Below are 24,542 nucleotides of genomic sequence, written 5' to 3' on the forward strand. Positions count from 1 at the left end.
GACTGGACGGAGTAGAACTGTATAGAACAGGAAAGGGATCGTGATGTTTTCCTTCTAAAAACACTTGGACACCATTTGCAAGAACATTTGCAGTGTTTGAGCTGAAGTCTTCCTATGCCATCCATGCAATATGACCTTAGAGAGAATGGCGAGCATCGAGCCAGCATTTGAAAAGCTACGGCCTCTGGTGAACTGTTTTAAACATAATGGGAGAACTGTTGTTTTTTATAGAACATGCTTTAAAATGTAGTGTAACATACACACTATTTCCTTGCCTACCCCTGCACTGTCTATTTTGATATCCTGTTCTTCAAAGAGAAATTCTCTCACATTTTCGGCATAGTTTTTTCATCTCAGCAGAAGTATTCCTCGGAAAGAGCATTTCAGAAGCTGCCACGTCACAGTTCTGTGTCTTCATACACAATTTCACTTTGACCCTGGTGCTACAAAATGTTGTATCATATAGCATCAGAACATAAAAATGAATAAACAAGTTGTAAATTAACAATTATGATAACACGTCTTTAACACTATTAAATTTATGAATATGGACCGAAGGTCTCAACTTATATAATTTTCAGCAGTTGACAATCACCAGCAGAATGAAATATTGAAAATCACCAACTTCGCAAATAATTGCTCATGAAGGTATTCTTTGGAAATGTGGGTGTTACTTATACAGTTGCATTACAAACTGCATACACTTTATTCTAAATCAACAAGCTGTGAATAGGCAATACATTTAATTAATTGTTTACTTGGTGCAAGAACATTATGGAGACACTCATCAAACTCCAGTGGCGGTTGCTACGAGAGACACATTATCCATCTTTGAGACACATACTGTAGAAATTTTGAGAACTGGTGGTCTGAGAAGTCGGGAAACATTACTTCCTCCCCCATACATTCTGCAAAATGATCGAGGCAAGAAAATCGGAGGAATTAGAGCTCGTACAAAGCTTTGCTGTCAGTCGTTCTTCCCATGCACCATCCCGAAAAGAAACATGAAAGGGTTGTCAGGTAGTGGTACCAGAAGTACCCTCCACCACACTCTGCAAGGTGGCTTGTAGAGTGTAGGTGTAGATGTAATAGGTAAGTTTGTTAATGAAACTGAATGAGGGTACTAGAACACTGATAAGAGATGTTACCACTACTTATTTATTAGAGTTTTTGAGTCACAAGAATAGCTATACGTATATAAAGATAACCAAACTACTACATGTCAACCTTTCAGCACAGCAGACCATCATAAAATATAACACAAATGACATTAGCTATAAACAAATATCCAGGTGTTTTATGTCGTTTATTACACCACTTGTTGCTGTCAGGAAATTGTCGAAAGGACCCTTGTAGACACAGGAGGGACGTGTTGATAAAACATCGCCATGGCACGTTGGGATGTGGTAGTCCAAACAGCCTGAGGTTGATGTAATCCAGAGGTTTCTTCTGGACACAGGGCAGTTTCAGGCATCGTGGAGGACAGTTTTATTGTCAGCAGCATTTCCATTCATCAGTGGCACTGAATTCAATTTCTTGTATGTCTACCTTTTTTATATACGCAATGCTGAGCCAGACAGGCACACAGTAGTCTGCTGTTGAATGTAGCAGTCCAAGTGCTGACACCCGGAGAGTGTCTGCTGACGATCCTCAATTAGAGTTTATGGAGGATGTTGTTTCTGCTTTTGAGATTAGTAGATGATTTTGAAAGAAAATGACCTATCTAATGTGATCTCAAGGTATTTTGGATGCATGTTATGATGAAGATCATCTCCATCAGAACAGACATCAAGAGGTCTGTGTGGCAATATATTGGGCAGATGAAAATGGGCAACTTCTGTTATATTTTGAGTTTAGTTGTAGCCTCCATTTATGGACGTGTTGGCTTAAGATGTCTAGATCAGAATTTAGGATTTCTTGAGTTGTTTCAAAAGTTTTGTGTTGAGTAACTATTACCCAGTTGTCCGCATAGCCAAACATCCTCCACTGTGTTGTAGAATACCAGATATACAGGGTGACACAGAATAACGGGAATGTTTGAAATGAGTAGCAGCCGCCATGGGCAGGTGGCAGCACTGTGGGTTCATGTCAGTTATCCGTTTCAGTAATCATGGATCAGTGGAATGGACAACAGCGTGCATTACCCATAAAAATGTTTAGTAAAAACAATGATAGTTTGGTAGCAACGCAGAGGGAGTTTCGATGTTTTTACAGTGTATAATATCATGATGCCATACTGCCAAAACGTGCCATAAAATGTTGGATTAATGACTTTGAAGAGCCTGGATCTGCCCTCAAGAAGAAACCAACAGGACGACCAAGAAATGTGCGTTCTCCAGTGAACGTTGATATTGTATGCCAGTCTGTCTTTCTTACGGAGCCCATGGCGTTCAATTCGTAAGCGAGCAGCAGTGGTTGGAATGTGCCGGGAGAGTGTTCACAGGGTTCTTCACCTTGATTTAAAATTTCATCTGTACAAACTACAGATGGTGCAACAATTGAAGGACAACGATTACCGGTTACAATTAGGACTCTGTCAACAAATGATAACAAAAATCAACAATAACTATGAATTTCTAAACAAGTTGTGGATGTCAGATGACGCTTATTTTCATCTCACAGGTTATGTAAATAAACAGAACTACCGTTACAGGGCAAACACAAATCCTAATGACATTCATGAGTGCCCTTTACATGCTAGTAAAGTGACAGTATGGTGTGGTGTTTCATCAAATGGGATTATCGGACCGTATTTTTTCACAAATGAACAGGGAAACACAATAACTGTAAATACTGATCTACATCCACGTATATACTCCGCTAGCCACCAAGCGGTGTGTGGTGGAGGGCACAATTCGCGCCAAAGTCATATCCCCCCCCTCTGTTCCACTCGCGGATCGTGCGAGGGAAAAACAACTGTCTGAATATGCCTCAGTACGAGCTCTAATTTGCCTTATCTTTGAATGGTGATCATTGCATGATTTGAAAGTTGGTGGTAATAATATATGCTCTACATCATCGGTGAAGATCGTATTTCGGAATTTAGTGAGCAGCCCCTTCCATTTAGTGCACCGTCTATCTGCAAGTGTGTCCCAATTCAAACTTTCTATGAGATGCTCTCGAGATGGCTAAATGTACCAGTCACGAATCTTGCTGCTCTTCTTTGGACCTTCTCAATCTCTTGAATCAGACCCAACTGGTAAGGGTCCCATACAGATGAACAATACTCCAAGACTGGATGAACTGATGTATTGTATGCTATTTCCCTTGTTGAAGGACTGCATCACTTCAAGATTCTACCAATAAACCGCAATCTAGAGCCTGCCTTACCCGTTGCTTGTGTAATCTGATCATTCCATCTGAGATCTAGTCACACCCAGATACTTGACGGATGATACCGCTTCCAAAGACTGGGCATTTATTTTGTACTCGTACATTAATGGGGATTTTTGACTTGTTATGCACAATAAGTTACACTTACTAATATTAAGAGATAACTGCCAGTCATCAAACCATGCATTTATTTTCTGCAAATCCTCATTGATTTGTTCTCAACTTTCCTGTGGTACTACTTTCCTGTACACTACAGCATCATCGGCAAACAGTCTAATGCCGCTGTCAATACCATCAACCAGATTGTTTATGTAAAGCGTAAAAAGCAGCGGACTTATTACGCTGCCCTGGTGCACACCTGAAGTTATGCTTGTCTCTGTTGAAGTCACCCCGTTCAGGACGACGTACTGCTCCCTGTCTGTTAGAAAACTTTCTATTCAACCGCATATGTCATTGGATAGACCATAAACGTGCACTTTTTGGAGCAAGCGACAGTGTGGAACTGCCGGCCGTGGTGGTCTCGCGGTTCTAGGCGCGCAGTCCGGAACCGTGCGACTGCTACGGTCGCAGGTTCGAATCCTGCCTCGGGCATGGATGTGTGTGATGTCCTTAGGTTAGTTAGGTTTAAGTAGTTCTAAGTTCTAGGGGACTGATGACCACAGCAGTTGAGTCCCATAGTGCTCAGAGCCATTTGAACCAGCCAGTGTGGAACTGAGTCTAATGCCCTTCGAAAGTCGAGAAATATGGCATCAACCTGGGAGCCGGTATCTAGAACCTGTTGTATATCATGCACAAAGAGGGCCAGCTGTGTCTCGCATGACCGCTGTTTCCTAAAACCATGCTGGTTTCTGCAGATGAGCTTCTCAGAGTCTAGAAAGGTCATTATGTCTGAACACAAAATATGTTCCATGATTCTACAGCAAATTGATGTCAGTGAGATTGGCTGGTAATTATGTGAATCCAATTTTCTACCTTTTTTTATAGATTGCTATGACCTGGGCCTTCTTCTAGTCTCATGGAACTTTCTGCTGTTCTAATGATCTCTGATAGATGATGGATAAGAATGGTGCTATATTTGTAGCATAGTCAACATAAAATCTTATGGGGATACCGTCTGGACCAGATGCCTTTCTGGCATCTAAGGATCTTAACCATTTTACAATCCCAGGTACACTAAACGCTATGTCAGCCATCCTTGCGTTCAATAATTGAAAGATGGATTGGTGCTGCAGTCCTCTGCTATCAACTAATTTTTGAAAGCTAAGTTTAGAATTTCGGCCTTCTGTTTATCATCATCAGTTACATTACCCATACTGCCAGCAAGAGAAGGTATTTAATTATTGGTAGCGTTCATAGATTTTACGTATGACCAGAATTTTTTGGGGTTATTTTTACAATCTGCAGATAAAATATTGCTTTCAAATTCGTTAAAAGAGTCTCTCATTGTCCTTCTGACAGCTGCTTTCATTTCTCATAATTTCTGTTTGTCAGTGGGGCAGTAACTACATTTAAAACAACTGTGCAAAATTCTCTGCCTTCTCAGCAACTTCCTAATATGTTTGTTGTACCAAAGTGGATCCTTTCCCTCCACTAAATTTTTACTAGGCACATACTTCTCTAAACATGGTTGACGATACCTTAAATTCCAACCAAAGATGCTCAATATCTTCCTGTCCCGCGGTGAATGCTTGGAGCTGACTATGAAGATATTAATTAATGACACTTTTATTTGCTTTCCCAAACAAGAAAACTCTAAGCGTTTTTTTTGCAACTTCCTCTGACATAGAAGCCACAACGACATTATGGTCACTAACACCTTCTTCTAGATTAACTTCCTCAAAAAGATCAGGTCTGTTTGTTCCCAAGATATCTAATATGTTCCCATCTCGAATTGGTTTTCTAACCAATTGTTCAAGTTTGGTAAACATTTTTGGAAAACAGTGATCAATAGATTATTATATTTTGACTAAAGTTCAGTCTTGATCACACCATTTATGTTTCAATTACATAGGTAACCAGTTTCGGTTATTTTTACATACCATCATCAGACCCATGGCTCCCTTAGGATGGTAGGCGGAGCCCTCCTCAGTTGCTACGAAGTCAACTTCGTAGCAGCTTAGGAGGGCTCTGCCTACCATCCTAAGGGAGCCATGGGTCTGATGATGGTTATGTAAAAATAACCGAAACCGGTTACCTATGCCATTGAAACATAAATGGTGTGATCAAGACTGAACTTTAGTCAAAATATAATTGTTCAAGGTTGTATGTTGAGAGCGCTGCTAGAATAACTTCACACGAATCTTTGCTTCTGCCCCCTGTGACAAACATGTAATTTTCCCAGTCAATGGATGCCAGATTAAAGTCTCCACCTATAACTAATGGATAATTTGGATATTTACTTCCTATGTACCCAACTTTCCCTGAAACGTTCTGCAACGTTTGTTGCGGATGCTGGTAGTCTATAAAAACATCATAATACAATGGTAATCCTTGTCTGATTGACAGCTTTATCCAGACTATTCCATAGTCCGACCCAGTATCGATCCAACTAGGTTTAAACAGCTTTTAACTGCAATGAACACACCATCTCCCATAGAATCAGTCCTATCCTTCCTAAACATTGCCCAACCCAAGTTCAAAATTTCACTGCTTTTTATTCCTGGTTTCAACCAGCTTTCGGTACCTGATACAAAATTGGCATTGATACTGTTTATTTCAGAGAGTAACTTGGGGATCTTGCTACAGACACTTCAACAATTTACTAACATGAGATTAAGCATATTTAAATCCTTTGGAATGACCTGTTTAGGCGAACTAACAATTTTTACAGTTGGCACATGGAGATGGTACGAATTTTCGTTACACCTGCAATGAACAACTTTGCAAACGTCCAAGAAGCTTGGTTTCACCAGGATGGAGTGACACACTGCACGGCAATGAATGGCATATGAGCGAGAATTGTGTGGCAACTATGTAATCTCATGAATCGGTAACATTCCGTGGTGCCAGATTTATCCATTTATGATTTTTTCTTGTGGGGCTACCTCAAGAGCAAAGTCTACATGACTTGACCAAGAGCCCTGGATGAGTTAAAACAGAGAATTCGGGATGCAGTTCACAGTATCCCAGCTGAGACGTTGCAGCGGTCAATGAAGAATCTCAACAGCAGATTTCAGGAATGTATTCATACAGGAGGGCCAATGGCCTTGCCGCAGTGGTAACACCAGTTCCCGTCAGATCACTGAAGTTAAGCACTGTCAGGCTGGACTAGCATTTGGATGGGTGACCATCTGGTCTGCGAGTGGTGTTGGCGAGCGGGATGCAATCAGCCCTTGTGAGGCAAACCAAGGAGCTACTTGATTGAAAAGTAGCAGCTCCAGTCTCGGAACCTGACATACGGCTGGGAGAGCAGTGTGCTGAACACATGCCCCTCCATATCCACATTCAGTCTTGCCCATGGACTGAGGACGACACAGTGGCTGGTGGGTACCATTGGGTCTTCATGGCCTGTTCAGGAGGAGTTTAATTTTAGTTTTTGTTCGTACAGGGGGACGCCGTCTAAAGGACGTAATTTTTTTAAAAATGATAAATGCCATCAGTGTTTTGTAAAGGGCAAAGTTGTAAGGTTTCAATTACTACAAATGCAACTTCTTTCCTTCATCACTTCTATTTTTTATTGGAGTGTGGAAATGTTCCCTTTTTTCTGTGTCACCCTGTATATAAATTAAACAAGAGGAAAGTGAGGATGGTAAGTCATTATTCAATGCTTTTGGACGGCTAGTATATTTTTCTTTAGTTATAGTAAATACCCTTCCATCTATCATGTTGTCAATCAGTTTTGCTGCCTGATTGTGTGGAATGAGTTGTAATAATTTATAAAGCACCCCATTCCTCCAGACCATGTCTATGCTGCAGTTAGATCAATGAAATCAAATGATTGCTTAATTTGGTACACTGCTTCAATAAACATTGTTAATCATGAGACTCGATCAGTGCAGCCTTATCCTGCTCGGAATCCAGCTTTCTCAGTAGGGAGGTTCTGAAAAATCACTGGACTGAACTGATTGTGTAGGTTTCTTTCAAGTAACTTGCAAATAGTACTCAATTGTGTGATTGTACTTTGTGTGGTCTGATGCCACGCTGTGTTTGTGTGTTGCTATGATCTTTGATTGCTTTACTTTATATAGGACTGAACCAGATAATATTATGTCAGAGAAGAAATCTGCCAGCCATCTTTTTGCATAATTCCCATTATTGGGGTGGATTCTGTTACTTGTCATTGCCCTTCCAGGTTGTAGACTTTTACGAGCAGCAGAAATGTCAGATACAGAGAGAGTTCTTGGGAACTCAGTTTGTTCTTTTTGAGCAATGTAGGTCTGTTTCTTATGCATCTTGTCTGAGCTTTATCACTTGATGCTCTGTATGTGAACAGTAAATGTGACACAATCCTATAGTGCTGATGTACCATTGTTGCCCCTTACTTATATGTTGTTTTGACCCAACTTCTCTAGTAATGACCATGCTTCTGTACTTGAAGTTTGAAAATTGAGCAACTCAGCAGTCTCTATCCACCTAGTAAGTCTGGCTGTATCGAGATTATGAAATGTAGAAATTCATCAATTTTTTTCTCGGTAGTTTAATTCCAACCTGGAATATAGTGCTTGCTGTAGCCCCTAGGGACTGCCTTGTTTGCTGCACTTATCATAGCTCCAACAGCCTCTCATAGTTTTTTGCTTTTGTGGGAGTCGAACCAAGACATTTGTTCAGATTTTTAGCAAATATGTCCCACTTTGTTTTTATACATTTCTGTATAGGTCATGCAAAGGATGATACCAGTGGGATACTTGTTCCAATTTCAATAAAGATTGGATGGTGCTGGCCTTGTGGGAATTCTTGTAATACCAACCAGCAACACTGAGAGGTAATTTAATCTCACTAGTTGATACAAAGCATAGATCGGGATTATACTTCTGTCTCCCTGGTGCTGATACAAATGTTCCTTTATCATTTGCATCAAACAACACAAAATATAAGTTACTCTCTTGTGCCCAATTTATGACAACTTCACCATTTTCATCATTTTCCTTTTACTTCCATTGAGTCTGGTGACTTGAAATCTCTGAGATACATGATGACAGTATTATGGAAAAGGATAGACTGCTGCTCACTATATACTAGGGCTGATGAGTCGCAGACAGGCACTACAAAAAAGACTGTAAAACAATAAGCTTCTGGCCAAAAAGGCCTTTATCGGAATTAGACAAAAAACACAAAAATACGTGACCATGGTCTGCCGAGGCCAGACTGCATGATGGGAGAAGCAATCTGGATAGTGGGGGTGGGGGTGAGGAGGAGACTGGGGCAGAGGGGGGGGGGTGATAGCTACCCTGCTACCTCTCCTCTTCCCTGCCCCAGCCTCTTCCTCACTCCCACCACCCAGACTGCTTCTCCCATCGTGCACTGCTGCTCGTAGTCTGCCATCAGCAGCCAGAGACCATGGTCGTGTGTGTGTGTGTGTGTGTGTGTGTGTGTGTGTGTGTGTGTGTGTGTGTGTGTTTTGCATGGGTGTGTATGTGTATGTTGTCAAATTCTCAAATTCTGATGAAGGTCTTTATGGCCAAAAGCTTATTTGTTTGACAGTCTTTTTTGTAATGTCTATCTTTGACTCAGCATCTCCGCTGTATGGTGAGTAGTGGTCTGTCCTTTGCATAATATTGTCATTATTTCATCCTTGATTTTCCTTTGTTCGAGATATGTGATGAGGCCAAGAAATAGCTGGAAGTTTTTGTAGATTAATTACTGTTAGTTCTCCAATTTTTACTGTAACTTCAGTGAATGTCATTGAGATCAGATATGGAGTGTAGATGTGCATTCTCGGTTGACAGTCGTACATATGTTGCCACTGTGTAAGCACAATGGTACATTGCTAGTAGTAAGTCAGAGCCAGGAATTTTTCAGTGATCATTTTCAGTACAGGTTTCCTGAACAGTGACAACTTCGATTTGTATTTTGATAAAATCTTTTGTAACACTTGGCACTTTGATTTAAATATGCTTTTGATACTGATTTGACAGATCTTGATAACAGGTCCAAAGTTTGTGGCTGGAGGGTTCTGAGAAGAACTATGTGAGTCCATGTCTTGTGACAAACTCATTTTATCCAGGATATCATTGAGTTTATCTGACTGCCTCTGCTTCTCAGTTTTAGACATTTGCCTTGAACAGACTGTTCTGTAGCACCCCCTGGAGGACATGTGTGGCTTGAGGAGGAATGTCAGGGATGTGAACAGTTGTTGTCCCCACATGATCACTACAGGCAGTCTAAGAAGATCCCAGAGAGCTAGCAGCACTGTTGCCAGCTATCAGCTGCATAGTGCCAACAGCTACAGTAGTCGTTTATGTAGCTGCAATGACAGTGAGGCATTGCCATAGAGGCGTTTACAAAATCACGGTATGCGAACAGTTGAGTTATGTGCACAATCATGCCATGCCCAGCCCACTGCAACTATCAGATAATTTTTTATGCCAACGTGACTATAGTGTTGGAATCATTGAATGAAAACAACTAATTTAGTTGGTTACTGAAATACAGTCAACAAATTAGGTTGTAGTTTTATGTACCAGTTGAATTATTCATTCAGTCTTTTGAACAAAAACCAGTCTGTGGGTGCAACCAAATGAAAACAATCAATTCACTTGGTTGTTGTTTTATGTATTGTTTGGATTATTATTCATTTATTTCTTTTGAGTGTGGCAGCAACCGAATGAAAATTGTCAACGCACTCCTTTTTAGTTTAGCATATTGAGTGAGTTATTCATTCTTTCTTTTCAAGTGAAAGCAGTCTGTCAGTTGAACCATGTATTTCTTTCAACTGAAACCACGCTTTGGTGTCTTAGTTGACTGAGCTATCCGTTCAGTCCTCTGAGTGAACCCAGTCTGTTGTGTTTTCATTAGTTGAACTAAAGAAGTAGTATACAACCGGGATACACATACTCCCTCAGAGGGTAGCCCCCACTCGGGGGCATGTGAAGACATCTCAGCTAAAGTAAACATTATTTTAATTTAATAAAATTGCAGCCAAATAGCCATATACAGTTACTTTGCTTAACATTTTACATTTTTGCATATTCATTTATCGATTTCACTCTTTTACTGCACAGTTCTATGTGATATCGTTCACAGGCTTCGTTACACAGTTCACATACACATGTTGCGGTTGGGTCGTGATAAGTTTTGTTTTTGCAGATTAGATGATGAAAGCCGTGAATAGAAAGTCTAGTTACGACATGTCGCTGTTCGAAGTTTGGTGCTGTCCATGAGCGGTTCGTCATTGCTTCGGTGCCATAAAACTCCGGCCATATTTTTTCTCGTTTGTCCTCCATGATCTTCAGTTGCTTTCTGGAAGCCCTGGTGTGTGGCTTCATATATCGAAGTCTGATGTCTTCAATTAGGAATGTCTCTCTCGCTAGCAGGTACACTAGTCTAGATCTTGTTGTCTTTGAAAGACCTGGTGCTCTTTTTAGATAAGTCGATTTTACCTTTTCTAGTGTTTCTAGATTTTTTTCTGTCAGGTGGTCCCATATAACCTCCATCCCATAGGCCAGGATTGGCAAGATTTTTGTGTTGAATAATTTCATAGCTGTTTCTAGACTGAGTAGGCGGATGTTTTCAATGTCCTGTATTGCTATTATTGCTTGGGCTGCACGTTCTGTTGGATGTTTTGTGAAGCATTTGGCTGTTGGTTGCAATGTCACTCCTAGGTATTTAAAGTCTGATGAGATTTTTATTTTTTGTCCTCTGATACTGATTTCCGCATTCTTGGGTGTTTTGCCTCCTTTTCTGAAAATTGCCATTTCTGTCTTTGTTATGTTTATGTGTAGTTTGTGTTCACTGCACCATCTGTCTATTTTCTCAATGATTCTCTGCAGCTTCTGTATATCTGTTGATCCTACGGCTATGTCGTCAGCGTATGCATACACATACACATCTTCATTTTCTCCAATTCGGAGTACTTCTTCAGTGGCAAGAATGTACAGCAAAGGGCTCATTGGGTCACCCTGTAAGACTCCGTTCGATTGCAGAATGTGGTTCGAAAAAGATAGGTTGTCTGATATTGTAATTAAGTTGTATTCGAGGATTGACTTGACTATTCTTGCCCATACGCTATCTTCTCCCATTGTGTTTTCCAGTTTTCGGACTATGAGCTCTCTTTCCAATAGGTCAAAGGCTTTGGTAAAGTCTATGAACACTGTGTAGAACATTTGTTTCTTTTGTAGCGCATCATCGATGTTGTTTAGAAGAAGCCTGACTGCCGTAAGTGTTGATCTTCCTGATCTGAAACCCATTTGTCGTTCTGGGAGATGACTGTCCACAGAGGCTTGGATTTTTTGTGTTATTATCTTTGAAAACATCTTGAATTGAGTATTTTCCAGGGCTATACCTCTGTACTTGTTTGGGTCCATTGGGTCTCCTCTACCTTTGTAGAGAACTTTTATTGTCAAGTGTCTCCATTGTGTCGGAATTCTTCCAAGTTCCAGGCATTTGTTAAACAGTTTGGTCCATATGTGTTGGAGTGCCTCTTTTGCATCTTTTATATGTTCATTATATATATTATCAGGTCCTACTGCTTTCTTGTTCTTCAGTGCTTTTATTACTTCTTTCACGTCATCTTCATTTAGGGGTTCCCATGTGTTGTCTTTTTCCTTAGTTTGATGTTGTTTCTCTTTCTTTGGGGGTGTTTTGAGTCCTCGTTTGTTCAGTATTTTACTGAAGTGGTCTTCCCATTCCTTCAGGTCTATATTTGGTGTATGAGCCATTTTTCTTGGTCTTGCTGCTATGTATGGGTCTTTCTCTGCTTCATCCGCTTCTCTTTTTGCCTCTCTTTCTATGTATTCTTTTTTCTTCTCTTCTATTAGTTTTTTGTAGATTCTTCTCTCTTCTGCGTACAGTTTGTGTTTCCTCGTCATACTGGTTTCTTAGTCTGTGGAGGGTTCTTAGAACAGTGTTCCTTTTGCTGTAGCATTCAGCATCAAACCATCTTTTGGCCGTCCTTGTTTTGGGGATTGTTTGTATCACTGAATTTTTTAGGAGGTCTTCTATTTGGTCTGTTGCTTTTTCAAGGTCTCCTTCCTCTATGAAAGTTTCTATTTGTGTTAATTGTTCTTGCTGGTTTGTTAATTTTTCTATATCAATTTTTCTTTGTGTGATTTGGTGGGTCTTTCTTGCTGGCGGTGACGTGACGATATTTATTTTTATCTTCATTGGAATGTGCTTTCGTATAGGAGTAATGGAGTCATGCCATATTGGTTGAATACTTCCTTCTATGTCTCCTCTTGTTAATGCGATATCAATGGTGCTCTTCCCATAGTGGCATATGTATGTAGGTATCTGTCTATCGTTAAGTAGGGTGAAACCATCTTCTTCTAGGGTTTCAATGACTAGTTTTGTTTTATAGTTTTCTGTGTCTATTCTGCAGTTGAGATCGCCTGCAATAATGGTGGGTTTGCTGTTGCATTGTTTGATGAGTGTGACTATTTCGTCAGTTATTTCTACAGCATTTGTGTGCAGTTTAAAATAGGCTGCAATTACATTTATGTTTGCCACTTCTATTAGCATACTATTTTCTTGTTTTATGATTTTTTTGGTGGGCGTCATCCAGGGTTTCAGTAGGATAGATATTCCTCCCATAGGTCGTCCTCTTTCTCCCTTCTTTGCCATTAGGTGATAATTACAGAAATCTTTATGTTGCCAGCTGTCTATCAGGAAGGTTTCTGTTAGAATTTCAAGATCCGAGTTTTGCAGAATGTCTATTGGTGTTAGGTTAAGAGCACTTTTTTACTCCCTCTGTATTCCACAAGACTGCTTTTACTTCTTGCTCTTCTGGTTTTCTTCTTAGTTTAGTTGAGCTCTGCTCCCTCTTCCATTGATCGTCTTGGGAAACGAAATCGACCTACTTTTATGTTTTCTGGCCAGAATTCTGGTTCTTGTGTGATTTGTAGCTTTTCAAACGGAATGCCTACTTTGAAAGCTTTTTTGTTGCCCAGTGTGCGCAGTTCTTCACATTCTAGTTGTCCCAGTATTCCATTCTTGTTAAGGTATTTCACTACTGTAGCAGTTGTGGTGGTTCTCTTTAAGTTACCGATGTATAGCCATGCTGTTGTTTCTGCTGCTTGCATTTCTTCGTCTTTTTTGGTACCCATTATGGTTTTATAATTACTCTGGTTTCTTCTGTACCAGCTCCTCCCTGCCACAGTACTCCAAGTCGGTTCCTCTAGTTCATTAACCTGATTTCGGGTTTTATTATGTAGCTCATCTGCATTGACTTGGACTTGTAGCTGATTTTGTTGCTGGAGCAGAGGATTTCTGTATATTGTCGTTCCCTCTGGTTTAACTTTGTTGTTGTATTTAGTTTGTATGTTGTTTCCATCAGTTTTGGTTTTCTCTGCGTCTAGGTGGCTTTCCTTTTCTAGAGTTTTCTTTATTTGCTCTTGTATTAATATTCCTAGTTGGTTATTTTAGGAAATCAGTTATCTCCTCCACTTTATGCCTCAGTTCTCCCATTTCCGTCTTTTTTTGCTTTTTCCAGAAAGCTACCCACACCGATGTCTCCGTTGAAGTTCTTCTCAGATCCTGTAGGTGTCTCTTCCGTCTGTCTCTGTCTGCTATGTGCTGTTTCCTGCGTTTTGCCAATAGATGTCGCTACGTGACTAGCAGTCCACTGTCCGCTATATGCTGTTTCCTGTGTTTCGCCAATATAAGTCGCTAGTTGTCCACCAGTGCAGCTGTCTTCTTCTGCGCTCATCTCTTGTTGGATGTTCCTAACCTCTCTTGTAGGATTCCTATTCTCCACCTTATTTGCTTTTGTTTTGTTTTTCAAAAATTGTAAACATTTTCTTATTTCACTCACTGCCTCTAGTAAGTCGTTCTTCATTTCCTTCTTCATATATCCTCCTCCTTCTGCCACTTTTCCGATCATCACAAGAGCGTTCTCAATACGATACACTGCACTGTCCGCCATCTTTTTCATTATACACATTCATTTAACTATGTACCGAATAGACTAATTCTTCATTTCATCATTTAAAATTTTTTGACTCATTGCTGTGGATTAAGTTGTTCCAGGTCCAATTAACCCATAACTGATAATGCTGATATATCATTGGGGTGCAAAGTTGACCAAAAAAGTGCCCCCAGGGGACGTGAAGAAGAAAAGGGCATTGCAAAATTTTAGTGAATGTTTGCATTCCATTTTACTGAAAAGGTGTCATGATGTTCATTAATTAAAAACCATTCAAATCTACCCCTCTCAAAAAGAGGATGGCAGCCCGCCTCCTCCACGTCCATCTCCCGTGCCACCAAGGCCACAGCAGTGGCAAAGAGGTGTCCTGCCTCCATGGGGCCCCACACAGCTCCATCAGCTGGCACGCAGGCCACCTCCTCAAGTGCTGCTGTGGCCCTGGTGGCACAGGAGGCTGCCTGCAGCAGTGGTGTGTGCACTGCCACATGGACATTGCCCATTCCCGGATGGAAAAAGACTGAAACATATATATAAGTGAAATCATGTCACTCAAACCCAAAGACTGAAAGAGAATACTCATATACCAGATGTAACTATCTGAGACTTATGTCAAATGGTCGTCTCACATTATAGAAAAAACATTCATATAGCTAACACATGGCTACAGAGACTAGTTTCATTTGGTTGTTTCATTGACGGAAAAAACTGAATGCAAAAGAAAAAAAAATTTTTTTCATCAATTGGTTGTTAAAACTAGTCTGTTGTTCCATGACTAGTGATCACTATGTGGAGTCCAGTCAGTATATGAAATACCCTGTCCATTAATTTTTGATACTTACAGTTGATCTTCTGTGAATTGTTTGTCGTAAATTAGCTATTTTTCAGTATGAATGTGGTGTTGATAAAAACTGTGTGTGAACTGGGAATCTTTGCCTTTTGCGGGCAGTACTCCTACTGACGAAGCTATCCGGGTGGGGTTTGTGATCCGCCCTCATAAATTAACTTCTGCCAAGCTGTTCTGTCACCCTTGAGGTCCCCGAAGAAAATCTTAGCAACAGCAAATAGTGAAGAATCAGTCACACTTGTTTGCAAGGGTTGTTTGAAGGGTGTGGTGTGTGTTCCGTGTTACCCATGATTTATATGTTGATGTAAATCATGTTTTGATCTTCAATATCCACCCCTTCCAAAAATTATACAAACCCTCCCATTTACATCACATTTCATAAAAAGTATAAAATATTCTATACCAAATAGAAAATTATACACTACTATAAAATAGTTGTCTAGTTAGTCACTTTATATTATCTTTTATACACACATAAAATCCTCTATTCATTTTATGTTGTCTCAACATCACTCTGTTTAAATAGTACCGTCATATTATACTTTTCACTAATATAACATTATATTCGTTTTATTTCATGTCTAGAGATCACTGTTCATTTGTGATTCTCTTAAGTTTTCTACTTGACTATCATATTCGGTTTCCTACGTACTAACATTATACAATAGTTTAAGATTTTGGGAATAGATTATAGAAAAGTTTAAGATTTGAAGAGAATTCGGTGCAGGAAAACTATCTTGGAAGAAACATTGAAAACAACTCGGGATCTGGTGGTCGTCAATCCGCCTGTTAACTCAGAATCTTAAAGTCTCTGGGGGATATTAACTTTATGTCTTTTACGTTTTAATTTCCTTTCTCTGATCCCATTATAGGAGGTTTGATAGCCTTCTCATTATGTCTACTTACTCGTTGTGGTGCCTTTTCAACTAAATTTTTATAAACCATTTCCTGTTTAAGTTCATAATCCTCAGTAGGCTGTTCAGGCCAAATGAAACATTTAATAAGAGGTTCTCCTACAAAGGGTTTGCCTATTACTTCTAAAGGTGTTAATCCCGTTGATAAATATAGAAGTTCATTTAAAATAAGTTCAAAGTCTTTGACCTTCAATGCCCATAAAGTATGTTTTTCATGGCAATAGGTGCGGCATAATTTTCCAATCTCGTTCATTACCCGTTCACATGGATTTGAGGATGGGTTATAGTTGGATATTAACACTTGACGAATACCTTCCCATGCTAAAAATTCTTTAAAATCGTTACTAACAGACTGTGGTCCATTATTGGAGAGAAACCGTTTCGGTTTCCCTACCTCCAGAAAATATTGTTGCAAACAGTGTATCACGATTGGTGTATTTGCTTTTTTAATAGGGTACAACTTAACATACTTTGACCAACACCCTATGAGGACTAAAATGTACGACACTCCTCCCTTACCTTTCGGAATTGGTCCAAAGAAATCCACTGCTGTAAGAGAGTGTATGTATACTTAGGAATGATTGGATACATTTTGTACTTAACATGAGTGTTACTCTCTTTCACCTTCTGACAGATTTCACAAGTCCTAATTAAAGATGCTACTGTATGTCGTAGCCTTTTAAAGTAATAGAACTCATTCATATGAGCTATACATTTCTTTATTCCGAAATGTCCATACCCAGTATGAACATACCACACAATTTTGTCTTCCTGTAACTTCGGAATGCATAAACACCACCGTTATGATGTTATACTATCTCTCCAAAATAAATTATGACCCTTAATTTTCTACTTTGCTGCTTGATTAGGAGGCAAGAAATTCCTAATACACATAGCAAGTATCTTGGTAAAATAGGGATCATGATGTATGTTCTCTGTTACTCTTTGTGCCATCTCTTGTACCCTGGTCTGTGGATACTCTCCTGTCAGAAAATTAATTGCAAAAATTAAGCGAGGTCCTTCTGTCCATTTTAACTCTTCCATGCCTATAGGTAACCTAGGCAAAGCGTCTGGTACAAAATTCTGAGAACCTTTTACATACTGTATTCGAATGTCATATTCTTGTAGGAACAACATCCATTGCATTAATCTACTATGTAACATACGACTATTCATGAAAAAAGATAGAGCTTGATGATCTGTGTAGATATGGATTTCTGACACTCATATTACTGTTTGGAATTTTTGGATACTCCATACTATTGCTAACAGTTCTTTTTTAGTAGCTGTGTAGTTTAATTCATGTTTATTAAGACTGTGGCTAGCAAAATCTATAGATCTGTGATTTACATTATCTATACCCCACTCTCCTAGGAATAGTTCTGCCGCGATCCTGTAATCAGATGTGTCGGTTGCAATTTTAAATGGTTCGCCCATACTAGGATGATGCAATATGGGTGCTTCTACTAGTGCTCTTTTTATGTTTTCAAACACATTATTTGCCTCTTGATCCCAGACCCACAGTATTCCCTTTCTTAACAAACACAAAATTCTTGTGTCATTTAGTTCTTGTCCCCTAATGTACCGTCTATAGTACACGGCCATTCCGATAAAATCCCTTCAATTGTCTCACGTTTTTAGAGGGTGGACATTCCTTAATAGCTTTTATGCACTCAGGATCCGGTCTAATCCCCTGTACCCCTACAAGATGCTCTAAAAATGTAAGCTCTTGCCTTGCAAAGTGCGACTTAGACAATTTCATTGTAATACCTTTTTCTTTAAATTTTTTCTCGGTCTTAGTCAGTGTTAGGCAATGTTCTTCCCAGGTAGCTGAGATTATGAGATCATCTGCATATATTATTAAACCCTGTAACAAATCTCTCTCTAATGCCTCGTCCAGTGCACATATAAATACTGAGACTGAGATATTAAGTCCAAATGGTAACACATTGAAATGATACAGAAACGTGGTTATCTCTTTGATTCAGGATGTAACTTATTTTGCCAATATCCCGCAGTCAGGTCCATCATGCTAAAAAACTTTACTTTCTCAAATTTGGATAACAGTTCTTCAATGTTAATTGGTCTGTTTTGTTTTGTTTCTATATGCTTCTTCAATGTATGCACATCTAGCATTAATCGCACACCTCCTGTAACCTTTTTTACTACTACTAAAGGGTTATTCATGACACTAGAACTGTGTTCTATTATATTGTTGTCAATCATTTTGTCAATTTCCTCCTTAATTGCTTCTTTCAAACTTACTGGTATTGGATATGGCTTACAGAAAAATTGAGTGTCATCTTTTGATTTCAATCTTGCATATGTAATCGCTGATATTACCGGGACAATCAGAAAATACTTCTTCATATTCCATTAGAATTCTATATAAATCTAGTTTTTGTGCATTGGTTAATATTGGGGATTCTTTTACTTTGTTTTGTATATCAATTCTATGTGCTAATTGGTCTACATTATCGATCTCCGGTGACAGTTGTGCTGTAGCTGTTAATTGCAGACATTGACTCTCAGTTGTTTGTTTACCAATGTAGCTGTTTGTCACAAACGGTACCCAATATCTACTGTCCCCTTTCGCAAAACATAGAAGATTTTCCTCAGAATTTAAAATGACTTTAAACTCTAATACCCAATCTAACCCAAATAATACATCTGTATTGATATTTTCTACTATTAACAATGTATGATGAAACAAATTATTTCCAATGTGGCAATTCACCTGGGTTTTGTGTTTTACAACTTTGCTCTTCGTTCCTGTTACACCAACCATGTAAACTCCAGTTACTAGTATCAGAGGTAGGTGATGTTTAGCTCAAAGTTAAAGAACGCGCTAGAAATTAGTGACACCTCACTCCCAGAATCTATAAATATGTTCACTTCAAAAGTCTCCGCATTTCCTACTATTATTGTTTGTGAATTATTGGTAGTCAAGTTTGGTTCTTCCAGTAAAAACCATTCTTTCGTCAGTATTTTGTCCATGAAATTAACATACTTCTTATAAACCAGGCCTCCTAGTGTATCTCTACGACCTGCGCCCCAGCCCTGGATCCAGATCACACTATGTTTTCCTCATTACTAGTAATCACCGGTTGGTTACCACTTTTTGCTCTATTATTACTTGACACAAATTCCTGTGAAGTTACTGGACCTAAATTTGAAGGTGGATGCTTCTTCTGATAATTATCATTACTATTATTCTGGTTACACTGGTGTACTGTAGCTAAGTTAGCCTCATGTCTTTTTAGTTTATTATTACTAATCCTTTTGTAATTCTGATTTTCGTTCTGGTGTACGCTCTCATTGCGCTGCTTATTTAAGGCATCCAGTGTGTCCACAAAGGATAATAATTCTTCAACCGTTTTCCACCCACTACATAATATATCCTTCCTTACGTAAATGGGCAATCTTATTATTAAAATTCGAACTAACCTCTCTTCCTCCATTGGCTTATCTAAGTATTTCGCTTGTGTTAAATGCCAGTCGAAATACTTACTCATTGTTCCCCACATATTACTGTAATACTTCGGGTCCCACAAGTCCGATAACAGTTTTTCCTGGGCACTTGCTGACCAATACTTCTCTTTAAACTTTTTTTGAAAATCTTCCCTAGAGGAAAAGTTTTAAATGTTTACTGTACCCCACTCTGAGGCTTCCCCTAATAGATACCCCACAGCAAACTCAATCTTTGTCGAATCCTCCCAGTTCTTGGGCAAGGCTTGGTTGAAGTTTTTCAAAAAATGGGTGAGATGTACTTCCCCATCTGACTTAAACTTAGGGAATTGCCTGGATAATCCAGAATTGGCTCCTCATTGCAAATAAAAAAAAAATTCTACACTGAGTATAATAACTATACTAACAGTCAATTATTCAACAGTTTATTTTTAACTTTACACTCAAATAATTATTGTTTTGCGCTCACCCGGTGTAGAGTTCTAATTGCATTGGTGAGCAGATGCGGAATCAGCGCTGGTGAACAGCACTGGTGCCAATGACATCGAATGTTGGTTTCAGCATCGGCATTGGCGGGCGTATGTTGAATCATCACCAGTGATCAGCGACTGGTGCTGGTGTCATCGGACTTAGGCTGGTTTCCACTTCTGCGTCCCCGCTATGTTTGTGAGAGCTGCTTACTCCCCACACCGGATCTTCATCGATGAATTTTTCTCATCATATTTCTTCTAGTCTAATATGTCAGAGTCTTCTCTCTCTTCTTTTAATGTTATATCTTCCTTATGTCTTCTCTTCTATTGTGATTACTAACTTTCACCATTTGAACTTTTTAGGGAGAATCCATTTCCTTGAAACAGTTCTCTTGTCTTATTATATCTGGTTACTGTAGCAACACATCATATCTTCTGCTTCGATTTACTCTCAAAATTCCCGTTTTTGCAAATCCTTTCCACTGGTCGCCACGTTTAATGATGTCGACGATAAGAAGCGATGTGAAGTTTTATTGCCTGCAAAATTCACACCTCTCTCACATCAGCTGACTTACGTGGTATGCACAGCCGATCTTCTTCTCTGGATAGCCGGCTATGTCGATCTCCTAAAAACTTCATCTCCAAAGAATACTGCTGGTTAACGGAATTTAACAGACTCCCCCCCCCCCCATGAAATAAGTGGATACTCACAGAATGCTTTTAGTTTAGTCTTATTATATTTCAACTTCCACAAAGAACAAATTCACCACTTCTCACATAAATATTCGAATGTTTGCAAGTCAACCGATTCGTCTAGCATTAGATTCGATTAAATACATTTACAATAGTGTAGTTTTTACACCCACATAATTTATGAACATGTCTTGCTTCTAGCAAGTCCAACACGTGAAGTATAACTAACAATGTTTCAACTGTTCTTCTTTTTTCTCATTACAATAGTCAACTATATAAAACACCATAAGATACATAAACACTCCTTGTTCTTCCAAGACGGCGCGAGCGGTAAACACTTGTGGATGCTGTTCGACGGTCGCATCTAACTTGTGCTCGTTACTCCTTTCTAACCTGCACAAGCAAACGTGTCGCGCAGTATGTACATTCTCTCACACTTATTTTTAAAACATCATGTGTTCGAGATGATAGAAGGGCGAGTGGTTCTAGCATTTATGCAGAAATTCTCGAAGCACTACAACCTGTTCATTGATGTAATATGATCTGTAATTTCTAGGTAGATTGATAAAAACTTTCCCAACGGTATCGATAGATGGTTGAACTTTCCCTTGTTCACTTCTAATTACTTCTTCCTTCAATGCATTACCATCTATAAGGTGAAAATTATTTCTCAGGGAAAGAAATCTGTCTTGAGATTCTTTGCTGGATAGTACTGGGACATTTAATCCTTTCTGCCATACATTAAAGTTCTAGGATATCGAATCATGCCCATTATTAAATTTAAACCAATAAACTGGTTAAGATCAAAATGATTTGTAAATAATAATACATACTTATTCGTGAATTCTGGTGCAAAAGTAAAAAAAATCTTCAGGGAAATACTGAGACCAGTACTGTGAAGGGTTTTACAATACCACTGGAACCTTAAAAAATATCTGTAACCAATATGGGATGTATGCTTAAATATTAAAAATCAAACAATGGAAACTCTAGGAAGGAATGTAACAATACCAGAGAAGGAAAGTTGCTACTCACCATATAGCGGAGATGCTGAGTCGCGATGTTGTTGTTGTGGTCTTCAGTCCAGAGACTGGATTGATGCAGCTCTCCATGTTACTCTATCCTGTGCAAGCTTCTTCATCTCCCCATACCTACTGCAACCTACATCCTTCTGAATCTGTTTAGTGTATTCATCTCTTGGTCTCCCTCTACGATTTTTACCCTCCACGTTGCCCTCCAATATTAAACTGGTGATCCCGTGATGCCTCAGAATATGCCCTACCAACCTATCCCTTCTTCTAGTCAAGTTGTGCCACAAATTTCTCTTCTCTCCAATTCTATTCAATACCTCCTCATTCGTTATGTGATCTACCCATCTAATCTTCAGCTTTCTTCTGTAGCATCACATTTCGAAAGCTTCTATTCTCTTCTTGTCTAAACTATTTATCATCCACATTTCACTTCCATACATGGCTACACTCCATACAAATACTTTCAGAAAAGACTTCTTGACACTTAAATCTATACTCAGTGTTAACAAATTACTCTTCTTCAGAAACGCTTTCGTAGCCATTGCCAGTTTACATTTTATATCCTCTCTACTTTGACCATCATCAGTTATTTTGCTCCCCAAATAGCAAAACTCATTTACTACTTTAAGCGTCTCATTTCCTAATCTAATTCTCGCAGCATCACCCAATTTAATTCGACTACATTCCATTATCCTCGTTTTGCTTTTGTTGAAGTTCATCTTTTATGCTCCTTTCAAGACACTGTCCATCCTGTTCAGCTCCTCTTCCAGGTCCTTTGCTGTCTCTGACAGAATTACAATGTCATCAGCGAACCTCAAAGTTTTTATTTCTTCTCCTTGGATTTTAATACCTACTCTGAGTTTTTCTTTTGTTTCCTTTACTGCTTGCTCAATATACTGATTGAATAACATCGGGGATAGGCTACAACCCTGTCTCACTACCTTCCCAATCACTGCTTCCCTTTCATGCCCCTCGACTCTTATAACTGCCATCTGGTTTGTGTACAAATTGTAAATAGCCTTTCGCTCCATGTATTTTACCCCTGCACCTTCAGAATTTGAAAGAGAGTATTCCAGTCAACATTGTCAAATGCTTTCTCTAAGTCTACAAATGCTATATATGTAGGTTTGCCTTTCCTTAATGTATTGTCTAAGATAAGTTGTAGGGTCAGTACTGCCTCACGTGTTCCAACATTTCTGTTCTTCCCCGAGGTCAGCTTCTACCAGTTTTTCCATTCATCTGTAAAGAATTCGTGTTAGTATTTTGCAGCCGTGGCTTATTAAACTGATAGTTCTGTAATTTTCACATCTGTCAACACCTGCTTTCTTTGGGATTGGGATTATTATATTCTTCTTGAAGTTTGAGGGTATTTCGCCTGTCTCATACATCTTGCTCACCATCTTTGTCTACATTCTCTTCCATTTCTATAATATTGTCCTCAAGAACATCGCCCTTGTATAGACCCTCTATATACTCCCTCCATCTTTCTGTTTTCCCCTTCTTTGCTTAGAACTGGGCTTCCATCTGAGCTCTTGATATTCATGCAAGTGGTTCTCTTACCTCCAAAGGACTCTTTAATTTTCATGTAGGTAGTATCTATCTTACCCCTAGTGAGACAAGCCTCTACATCCTTACATTTGTCCTCTAGCCATCCCTGCTTAGCCATTTTGCACTTCCTGTCGATCTCATTTTTTAGACGTTCGTGTTCCTTTTTGCCTGCGCAATAGGCACAACAAAAAGATTCACACCACAGAGTATGGTTTCAGCTCTCTGAGACTGCAGACGTGTCTGCAAGTGTGTGTGCATGTGTATATGTGTATGTGTGTCTACTGCTGACAAAGGCCTTAATGGGCGAAAGCTTTAATTGTGTGAATTTTTTTGTTGTGCCTATCGCAACTCAGCATCTCTGCTATGTGGTGAGTAGCAACTTTCCTTCTCAGCTATTGTTAAATATTAAAAATGCATTAAATAAACTAACATGTTCTTCACATCTGTATTGGAAGCATGTGGAGAAAGAAAATCCTTCTCAACAAAATCCATCTCTCTCCATATCCACATTTGGTGCATCATCCTTGATTTAGAAGACTGAGAATTCACTTCATGGGACTCATTTGACATCACACGGTGTTGTGAACATGCAGTGAGATTACTGCTCTCTTTTGAAGATGTTTCTTTTATGTCCCTCACTGACATTCTGTAACCTCCCCTTCCTAATCGACCTACTGGATTGTGATGTAACTGACTCTGATCGCATATGCCTAATGAAATTTTACAGTTGGTAATGCTATCGTTACTGAACGAAAATAACACTAGTTAGTTGGAGGAAAGTGTACAACAGACCCTTCTGAATGAAGAATCTATTCTAAACCTAATCTAAATACTGGTCATAATTTCGAAATGGGTGGAATATAGTGCAGTCGCTCACAAACCACACGGAGGGGGAGGCAGGGAGGGTACCACATAATATTTTCTACAGAATTTACTGATAATACAAAGAAAACAGTGATTAGCTAAAACGCAGACAATTAAACTATTGCCAGCCTGCTAGGGCAATGAATCTCCAGAATCTTAAGAAAGGTAATGGCAAAAAAATTTAAGCAAATAACCACTGGCGTGGCAACAGAAGGTTGTCACACCTATTTTTTTAATGAACTGTTGTATTTTAAAAAGGTGTGACAATGTTCTGTTGCCACGCCAGTGATTATTTGCTTAAATGAATCAGAAAGCACCACGTTTGCAGTTACTTATTCAGGAATGCTAAATTTTGAAATT

General features: G+C 39.2%; 1 protein-coding gene and 1 pseudogene across 4 annotated transcripts in view; both read left to right on the plus strand.

Annotated features, from left to right (window-relative positions):
* LOC126243676 (uncharacterized) overlaps window positions 1-24,542 on the plus strand; it is a 226,470-nt gene that overhangs the window by 187,562 nt on the left and 14,366 nt on the right. The gene's annotated exons all lie outside the window — the stretch shown is intronic.
* LOC126204603 (5S ribosomal RNA) lies at window positions 6,530-6,646 on the plus strand (annotated as a pseudogene).

The sequence above is a fragment of the Schistocerca nitens genome, chromosome 1, assembly GCF_023898315.1.
Source record: "Schistocerca nitens isolate TAMUIC-IGC-003100 chromosome 1, iqSchNite1.1, whole genome shotgun sequence".
Taxonomy (NCBI): domain Eukaryota; kingdom Metazoa; phylum Arthropoda; class Insecta; order Orthoptera; family Acrididae; genus Schistocerca; species Schistocerca nitens.